Consider the following 11,067-nt stretch of genomic DNA (forward strand, 5'->3'; position numbering starts at 1 on the left):
GCCCACTTGGCACACCAGCCTCATTCCTGAAGAAGGGCTTATGCCCGAAATGTCGATTCTCCTGCTCCTCAGATGCTGCCTGTCCAGCACCACATTTTTCAACTCTGGTCTCCAGCATCTGCAGTCCTCACTTTCTCCTAGACAAATGTTTGAGCTCTACTTAGTTTTTGAAATTTACTTGAAATTGACAAATTGAATATACTAAAAAGACTACACAGATAATTTAATATATTTGGGCAGTACTCCGTTTAAACTAGAACAGATTTTAAATTCTGTTGATGCTCAAGTACAATGACAAAAGTCTAAACAAAACATAATGGACTTTAACTAAATGAATATACATGGTTCCTTGCATATTATGCCCTGCCTGCAACAGTAATAGACTCACCAACTTTAAGGGCATTTAAGTGGTCATTGGCTAGGCATATGGAAGAGAATGGAATAGTGTAGGTTAGATGGGCTTCAGATTGGTTCCACAGGTTGGTGCAACATTGAGGGCCGAAGGCCGTGTACTGCACTGTGATGTTCTGCGTTCTATGTTCTAGACTCTGGACAGACATAAAAAACATTAAAGGAAATTATAGTGCAACACGAAATGACTATAGCACTGCTACCAGTAACTCTGAGCATATTAGCTGTGACAATTACAGTCAAATGATTTTAATGAAAAATATTTGTGTTCACCACTGATTTTAATAGTAGAAAGTGGAGCAGATATCACAGAAGGAGAAAGTGAGGACTGCAGATGCTGGAGATCAGAGCTGAAAATGTGTTGCTGGAAAAGCGCAGCAGGTCAGGCAGCATCCAAGGAGCAGGAGAATCGACGTTTCGGGCATGATCCCTTCTTCCTGAAGAAGGGCTCATGCCTGAAACGTCAATTCTCCTGCTCCTTGGATGCTGCCTGACTTGCTGCGCTTTTCCAGCAACACATTTCCAGATATCACAGAAGGCGGTCACTTGACCTATTGAACCTTTTCTAGCTCTTTCAAATGCAATCCAGTCAGTCCCACTTTCCTGTTCCTTCCTCATATCCCTAATTGTTTTTTTGATCAAGTGTTTGTTTGATTCCCTTTCAAGGATATTATTGATTATTCTATCAGGCAGTAAATTCCAAATCCTAACCACCTTTTGTGTAAAGAAACATTATGAATCATCAGCTGATAAAAGATTTTATCACCTGCTACCGGTGGATTCCCTTGGTGAACCATCTGGCAGCCTTCCACTCGCTTTAACTTGATTTGGGGCTTTTAAGTGGCCAATTAAGGTCCACTTCCTGCCTGATCTCAATTCTGAGGCTGATGGGATGATGTCAGCAGTGGTGGGTGATGTGGAGAGCAGTCCAGATAACCTTGCTCCGACCTTGAGCAGGAAATCAAAAATACCTGCCTTAACAGGTCCCTTTTTACACTGGGTGGCCAGCTCACGGTGTATTTTCCATAGGTGTTCCCTGTCATTGGCTTCCTTCCCAATGGTTCCACTTTCTCTTCCCACAATACCCCAGTGCTCAGCTCCCATACCCGACTTGACAACTCCCTGCATTTATCTGGACCTGAACTTAGGATTTGGAGCTTGCTTTTAGTCTCCAATCCCAGTCACTGTTGAGTGATGCTAATGGAGCTGTAAATCGGCTGGCAAATCAAGCAAAAGTCCCGTTTCCAGCCAATTACTGCTCTTTGGTGTGTTTCATGGCTGTGGAGCTGGTGTGATCATTGGGGGAAGTGTTCCCTGCCTTCAGGTAATGGGCGGGATACTTTGTTCTGTGAAAGGCCCTGCTTCTGTATTTTGGCCATCCACCTTTAATCTGTGCCATTTGGTTACTGATCTTCCAGCCATTGGAAACAATTTCTCTTTATCTACTAAACATCTTACCCAAAATCCTCTCCGTCTTCCTAGCTCAATGGAGAACAACAAGTTCTGTCATCCTTGGAACTATTCTAGTACATCTCTTGTCAACCCCATTCATATCCTTTGTGGTCCACAGGATTAGACATAATATTTCAGCTATTCCAAACTCAAATTATAGCATCATTTCTTGACTTTTGTACTCTTCTTTCTCTATTTATGAAGGCAAAATATTCCACAAGCATTACAGGTGCCTTGTTAGCTTGCCCAGAAAGACTTGTGTAAAAACCCTTAGCTTAGGTTTCTCCCTTATGTACAGTTACACACCCAAGATGGAGTAAGAGGTTTCATAATTCTCTCACAAAAGCAAAGTACCATGGATGCTGGAAATACAAAATAAAAACAGAAAATGCAAGAAATACTCAGTAGATCTGGCAGAATCTTTGAAGACAGCAACAGAGTTTGGATTTCACGTTGATGACTTTTGGTGAGAACTGTCAAACATTAGCAATGCAATCAGTTTCAAGCAAGTTTGATGGAGGTAAGGTGCATGGTGGGTGTGAGGTTGGTGTTTGAGAATCCTTTCAGAATTCGAGTCTGAAAAATTACCAATGCAGACAAAATTCCAAAGACTAGGAAACAGTCTGAAAGATGTTATGAATGTAGTCATCTTGACTTGTAGTCCAGGGCTATCTGCCAAAACCTACTGTTTGCATCTAATTTGGTAAGGAACACTTGGTTCATGTTAATTTGGCCTGATTATCATCAATTGACAAAATTGGATAGATTTCTCTTTCCACTTCTTTGAGATTCACACATGTCTTATTTGATCCGGGAAGTGTTACAAGCCCTGAGCGTCATTATGTCAGATCTGTGACTGGTGCTATGACCCCGCTTTTTATCATTCCCAACTATCTGAGATTTCACCTTTACCAATGGACAACAAGGCATTTCCCCTGGATGCACAGTCAGAGCAGTTTAGCATTTTCTTGCAGAGCCATGTGGTACCCCTGTTTTAATTTGCCTAAGCCTCTGAATAACTTTGGAAATTCTCATTGAAATTCACTTCCATTCTCAAGGATTGCCCATTCTTTCTGAGGGACCGAGGTGAATTCATGCATTTCTACTTGATAAAGAAGCACTCTGATTTTTCAGTATGTGAAGGATTTCACTGGTCCCTCATCCTTTGTGACTGAGTTAAGTCGTGAATTGACCACTCACCTGAAGGTCTGTGCCCCCTGAAACTTTATGTTGACAGGTTGAATGTTCACTGACTTTAACCACCAAATATTGAAACCAGTCAGTATTAAAATAATTGCTCCTGTATCAATTTTAAATTGTTTCACACTTTTAAGATGATGGTCCAGAATCACTGCTGGCTCTCTTTGCTCTCCACTAGGAATTACTTTTTTGTTCCCCACCCTTAATCTTTTGGACATTTTTTTCTTTTTGATACAATTTCCCTATATCTAGAAATTTTCCTTCAATAAGACTTGAAATGCCCCAATCTTCCATATTGTTAGTACTTGCTGGGCCAAATTGTCCTTGTGGTGTTGCCTTCACCTTCATCTTGAACAGCCTAATATGGTCAATGATATTGACTCCTGCTCTTTTGGAGTTTTGTCGGATGTTAATGATGCCATCGTGGGTCCCAGTACGTCAAAAAGAACCTTCGCATTTCCTCAAACAATAAACCGATGTTTATTGTTTGAGGAATAATAGGCCTGATCTCTACATGAGTGGCATATTGTGTTGCCTGTTCCAATATGAGGTTCTCCTCAGATTGAAGGCAGGGTGGGAGGAGGTGTAATCCTGCCCCCTGTAAAAACGCCATCCCATATTCCCAATTCCTTCGCCTCCGGCGCATCTGCTCCCAGGAGGACCAGTTCCAATACCGAACAACCCAGATGGCTTCCTTCTTCAAGGACCGCAATTTCCCCTCAGACGTGGTCGACGATGCTCTCCACCGCATCTCCTCCACTTCCTGCTCCTCCGCCCTTGAATCCCGCCCCTCCATTCACCACCAGGACAGAACCCCACTGGTCCTCACCTACCACCCCACCAAACTCCAGATACATCGTATCATCCTTCGTCATTTCGGCCACCTCCAAACGGACCCCACCACCAGGGATATATTTCCCTGCCCTCCCCCATCAGCATTCCGGAGAGACCATTCCTGAAGAAGGGCTTATGCCCGAAACGTCGATTCTCCTGCTCCTTGGATGCTGCCTGACCTGTTGTGCTTTTCCAGCAACACATTTTTCTGCTCTGATCTCCAGCATCTGCAGTCCTCACTTTCTCCTTATTTCCTCATTGTCCTGTCTTTCATGTGGTGTGAAACCTATTGCATCTCTATTTTTTATCTAGCCATGTGCCTGAAATGTTAATTCTGTTTCAGGTCACTGAAATGTTAACTTGGTTTCTCTGTCCACAGATGTTGTCTGACAAGCTATTTCCACCACTTTTTCTTCTTAGCACAGCCATTTTTTTACTCACTTTTAGTGAATATGACAGCAAATCAGAGCATTCCCCCGAAATTATCGAGTGGTTGGCATAATTTTGTTCATCTCTTGTGCCAGGATTTCATAGAATTACAATATCCCAGTAACAGGTCTGTAATGTGCTGTAACTGTAGGTTCTCAGGCAAGTCCAGGTCATCAGTTGGATGAATGCCTGTAATACCTGCCAGGAAACATTGTCCTGGACATTGTCAGCTAAAGACCAGCATACTTTTATTTTATTTACAATTTCCATCTGATGAAATCAATCAATTATTATGCCACCCTCATTGTTAGTTTTTCACCAGACTGTCCTTTAAGTAATGCATTTTAAAATTATATATTTATATAAGATTCCCTACAGTGTGGAAACAGGCCGTTTGGCCCAACAAGTCCACACCAACCCTCTGAAGAGTAACCCACCCCCCTCTGACTAATGCACCTAACACTATGGGCATTTCAGCATGGCACCGTGCCACTCTATATTTCTTACACCATTTCAGACTTACTTTATTACTTGGAAGGTGCAAGACTAGATGACATAAATGGGCAAAGTGAGGAAAAACACACCCGCAGTCCTGGAGGTTAACAAGATCACACACACTAAAACAAACTAAGCACCAGCCATTATTTCTAGAAGGACAGAATTTAAAAAGAAGGAAATTACATGTCGAATCATGATTAGGCCATACTTGGGATATTGTGCACAGTCGTGGCCAAGTTTTACAAAGGACGTAGCGGCACTAGACAACTTACTCTTCTAGCTTGAGTCTAGTTGCAGAGAAGATTTATCCGAATGATACCAGAATCACAAAAGGATTGACAGTCTAAGTCTACCGTCCTTGAATGAAGAAGACTGAAAAGTGATCTAATAAAAGTCTTTAAAACACTAGCCAAATAACCTTTTTCTGCATCTTATATCTTATGCAATCTTATGTAAAAATTTGGTTTAACATGGTTGCAATCAACTTTTGTTGTTATTCTTATTAAATCTAACAAAGAATACTTCTAAATTCTTAATTGTGGCCAAGATATGTGTGATACTCATGAGATTACATTTATTGCTTAAATTTAGTTGACATGAAGAATATTCAGCAATATAACAATTTGAAGACACTCTGAAACATAAGGAAGAAATTTCTTCCGAATTCTTATGAAAGAAGAGGGAGAAAACAGGAAAGATATAAGAGATATGACCAAATATGGAGTAATTAAGAATACTGAGGAATAACAAAAGCTCCAAACATTCTGAATAGGCATTAAGGTATATATAAAGAAACCTTAATTTTTCTCTATCTTTTGCTTAAAACAAAACATCAAAGTTCAGCAGCATCAATTCAATAACCATTTTAATATTTCCAATTAAAAAGTCTGTCCTCTTCATGGGTTTTGCTTTCAAGTTGACTAGATTTCAGTTATTATTTTATATAGAACTTATTCTTGGCAGAAAACCTGGAGGGATGGGGCTGTCTGCTCTGATGAAGTTATTACTTCACAAGAGAGGGAAGAAAGGATAGAGAGACAAATGGACAAAGAGCGAGCTATGACATACTGCTGAAGATGAATATGTTCTATCTGGCCCAGGCAGAACAATTGTCTTCTGTTAAATAGCAAGCCTTCTCCTCTTTTCTGCCATCTGCCTTTTCAGTGCCTGAATTGAGTTAATTACTGCAGTGTCGAATCTTGTGGAGTGATCCTTTGCTAATGTGCCTGTTGTGAGACACAATGCCAAGTGAAGAGGATTGAGACCAAGTTCTGGGAAAGAAAAGATAATCATCTAATGAGAACATTAGGGTTTCAGCTAACAAGCCAGGTAAGCCATTAAGTCTCACCCTGTAAAGAAAACCCACAATTTAATGGTTTTCTGAGAGTTATAAAGAAAATATAATAAAGCAATGATTTCACACATTCATTAAGGAGAACATTATTAATCATCGACTCAGAGGAAGTCTTGACTTTGCCTGAGATACTCAGTCGGTTGAGCTCTCAGAAACAGTATCTAAATATAAATATCATCTGGCTGCTCCACTCAATCATGCATTCTGAACTGAGTTGCACAGGCAAAGAAAATATTCAGGTTTAATCACCATTCAGCACTGAATTATCCAGAAGCAGACGTGATAGCAATTGAGGGGTTAATTATAATTAACTTCTGTATCCGTAGTCAGAGAGAAAAAGGAACATGCTCGGTTTTGGTTTAAAATTATATTCTGCTGAGAAGTGTATTGGGCTTGTCAAATACCTCGTCCAGTCTTCACACCAAGGCTGACACTTGAAGTTTGGGTTCTGGTCAGGCAAAGGTTAGCTGCCAAAAATGACCATAAATAACTTCCCCCATTTTTTATTGGTTGAGGTGAATATGTTGACTTGGTCATTTGTGTTTTGATATAAGAATTTGTAAATTAATCATGAATTTTTAAAAAAAATGACGCATTGCCAAAATGTTTGAATTCAAATGTTGACCCTTTCTTGATTCCAGTTTTGTCAGGTTAGGCGACTTATTTCATCTACATTGGCTTCCTAAATTCAATCATTCACATAAAGGGAAACAAGTGAATCGTTTGACCCAGTTTTTCCCCAACCACTATGGGTTCAAAACTGTGACAAAAATAAAGTGAGTGTATGATGAAGAAATCAAGCTGGAAATATACTCCAAACATACCTGTTAGCAGGAAATAGATTAAAAATTTTGTGCAATATCACTGATTTCATGTACTGTCTCAAGATAGAGGTTAAAGGGGGTAATCCTTGAAAACAGGTGTATGGATATTGATGAGGGATTACTCTGTGTCCCTTCATTTAAATGCAGGCAACTCAACAAGTCATGCTTAAAGCTAGCTTGTACTTTTTAAAGTGGTGACATATTCTAGGAGGAGCAGATTCAGAAGTTGTGCAGGTCTGTCCTGGGAAATAGTGAAGAATGACACAACATGGGAAAGAGGCACCTCAAAGGTTTCTGAATGCTGCAGGAGACTCTGCAGCCACATATTCTGAAGGCAATGGGAACAAGCAGCTATGGAGTTTGATATGCCAAGCATCAAATCTGAAGAGCCCGGAAGGTTTCAATGACCTTACATAAATGATCAAGATCAGTAAGTGCATGTTAAATGCATGTTAAATGCATGTTAAATGCATGTTAAACTCTATGAACTGCATTACTAACCACCAGTCCCTTAGCAATTCACTAAACCTATTTCACTCACCAAACCAAATTCTCTCCTGATCATTCCTGAAGAAGGGCTCTTGCCCGAAACGTCGATTCTCCTGCTCCTCACCAGTCCCTTAGCAATTCACTAAACCTATTTCACTCACCAAACCAAATTCTCTCCTGATCATTCCTGAAGAAGGGCTCTTCAGGAAACGTCGATTCTCCTGCTCCTTGGATGCTGCCTGACCTGCTGCGCTTTTCCAGCAACACATTTTCAGCTCTGATCTCCAGCATCTGCAGTCCTCACTTTCTTCTCTCTCCTGATCAGGCCTCTTACTACATACCCATTCATCATCTACTCACACATTTTGCAGAGGAGCATACCTCACATTCACATTTCTCCCACTATTCACTATTCAGCCATGGTAGTCACCTCAGTAAAACAGCTTGCATCATGTTCAGTGACACAGGTTTCAATCTCTCTTGAAGGGTGAAGTTTACACATTCAGAGACAACAGGAATAAATCAGAGAGATTGAGAGAATGAAATGCTGTTTGCTCTTTGAATAGAAAGCTCGGTGGCTCCCCTTGCATAATTTTGCATGACAAAATGAGAGATGATTATTGACTGCCCATACATTATGCTTGTTACACTGACATCCTCCTGCCAGTGCAATTGATGGCGTTCCCATTTATCTGCCGCCCTTGTCCTTCTGGATAGAAGTGGGCATGGGTTTGGAAGAGGAGAAAGTGAGGTCTGCAGATGCTGGAGATCAAAGTTGAAACTTTATTGCTGGAACAGCACAGCAGGTCAGGCAGCATCCAGGGAACAGGAGATTCGACGTTTCGGGCACAGGCCCTTCTTCAGGAAAGGGGTTTGGAAGATGCTATCTAAGGATATTTGGTAGATTTCTGCTGTCCACCTTATAAATAATACAAACTGCTGCTACTGAGCTTCGGTGGTGGAGGGAGTGGATATTTGTGGATGTGGTGCCACTCAAGCAGAGCGTGCTGTCCTGGATGGCATCAAGTTTCTTGAGTGTTGTTGGAGCTGCATCCATTCAAGCATGTTGAGAGTATTCCATCACACCTCTGACTTGTACCTTGTAGATGGTGGACAGGCTTTGGGGAGTCAGGAGGTGAGTTACTCAGCACAGTATTCCCCACCTCTGACCTGCTTTTATAGCTACTTTATTTACGTGATGAGTCCACTTAAGTTTCTGGACAATGATAACCCCAAGGACATTGATGGGGAGATTCAGTGATGGTAGCATCATTAAATGTAAAGGGGTGGAGGTTAGATTGTCCCTTATTAGTGATGGTCATTGCTTAGCATTTGTGGCACAGAGGTTACTTGCCACCTGTGAGCCCAAACCTGGATATTGTCCAGATCTTATTGCATTTGAACATGGACTGCTTTAGTACCTGATGAGTCACAAATGGTGCTGAACATAATGCAATCATCAGAGAACATCCTCACTTCTGACTTTATGTTGCAGGGAAAGTCATTGATGTAGCAGCTGAAGATGGTTGGACCTAGGACATTATCTGAAGGAACTCGAGCTGAGAAACTGACTGTCAAATAATCACAATCATCTTATAATGGACTTCAACCAGTGGAGAAAATCGCCCCGATAGACATTGATTCCAATTTTGTTAGGGCTTCTCGATGACACACCCACTCAAAGACAGCTTTGATGTCAAAGGCTGTCTCTCTGACTTCACCTCTAGAATTCAGCTCTTTTGTCCAGGTTTGAATCGAGGCTTTAATGAGGTTAGGAGCTCAGTGACCCTGGCAGAACCCAAACTGGGCGTCACTGAGCAGATTATTGCTAAGCTGATGCTATTTGATAGCACTGTTGATGACACATTCCATCACTTTTCTGATCAGCGTAGACTGATGGGGAGATAATTGGCCAGTTTGATTTATAGAGTCATAGAGCTATGGAAACAGACCCTTCGGTCCAACTTGTCTATGCTGACCAGGTATCCTAAATTAATCTGGACCTGAACTTAGGCAGCATTTGGCCCATATCCCTCTAAACCCTTTCTATTCCTATACCCATCCATTTGCCTTTTAAGTGTAATTGTACCAGCCTTCACCATTTCCCCTGGCACCTCATTCCACACATGCACCACCCTCTGCATGAAAATGTTGCCCCTTAAGGCCCTTTTAAACCTCTTCTCTCTCATCTTAAACCTATGCTCTCAAGTTTTTCACTCTCCTTCCCTGGGGAGAAGACCTCGTCTGTTACCTTATCCATGTCCCTCATGATATTATAAACGTCTATAATGTTAGCCTCTGACACTCCAGGGAAAACAGCCTCTCCATATAGCTCAATCCCTCCAACCCTGGCAACATCCTTATAAATCTTTTCTGAACACTTGTACAACATCCTTTCTATAGCAGGGAGACCAGAATTGCATGCAGTATTCTAAAAGTGGCCTAACCAATGTCTTGTACAGCTGTAACATGACCTCCCAACTCCTAAACTCAATACAGTGACCAATAAAGGCAAGCATACCAAACCTGTTTTCAATTTACTGGACCTACCTGGGGAATTTTTCACATTGTCGGTAGATGCCTGTGTTGTAACTGTAATGGAACATCTTGGCTAGGGAGCAGCAAGTTCCGGATCACCGGATCTTCAGTACTTTTGCTGGAATGTTGTCAGGGCCCATAGCATTTGCACCAGCCTCTGCCTCCAACTGATTCTTCATGTTACATGGAGTGAATGGAATTGGCCTCGGACTGGTATCTGTGATGCCTGGGAACCATTGGAGGAGGCTTTAAGGAGCAGAATGGTCCTACGTTGCTGTTTTATTTTGTTAAATTTCCCATTGTGTTCACTATCTGAACCTTTTATATTCAAATCACATTTCTCATCGTTGCAGCAAAATGTATTTTTCTTTCTTTGCTATAACTTAGAAAAAGAAAGTAATGTTGCCAGAGAAGTTTTGACTAAGATCGTACCAATGCATTATTCAAAAAAATCATTGTGTTATTTTAACAGGTCCGTGATGAAAATAGGAAAAAGTGAATCCATGAAAATCTAGAAAGTTTATCAGAATTTTTTAATATGGCTTGTTGGTTTTCCATGAATTGAAATTAGTTAACTTATAGAACAACTTCAGAAAATGGCACTGGTTCCATGTGAGTACTGCTTGTCAGTTATTTTTGATAGCTAGATGTGTTTTCAGCATCATTATTACAAAGTCAAATTGGTTATTTCATAATCGACAATAATGCAAAGGTTCTGGATTAGTGGTGCTGGAAGAGCACAGCAGTTCAGGCAGCATCCGAGGAGCAGTAAAACCGACGTTTCGGGCGAAAACCCTTCGTCAGGAATAAAAGCAGAGAGCCTGAAGCATGGAGAGATAAGCTAGAGGAGGGTGGGGGTGGGGAGAGAGTAGCATAGAGTACAATAGGTGAGTGGGTAAGCACATGGAGGTATCTGGGTATGTGCATGGAGCTTTCTGCGTAAGTACATGGAGATGTCTGGATATGTACATGGAGGTAACTAGATAAGTACATGGTGGTATCCGGGTATGTACATGGAGGTATCTGGGTATGTACATG

The sequence above is a fragment of the Chiloscyllium plagiosum genome, chromosome 5, assembly GCF_004010195.1.
Source record: "Chiloscyllium plagiosum isolate BGI_BamShark_2017 chromosome 5, ASM401019v2, whole genome shotgun sequence".
Classification (NCBI taxonomy): Eukaryota; Metazoa; Chordata; class Chondrichthyes; order Orectolobiformes; family Hemiscylliidae; genus Chiloscyllium; species Chiloscyllium plagiosum.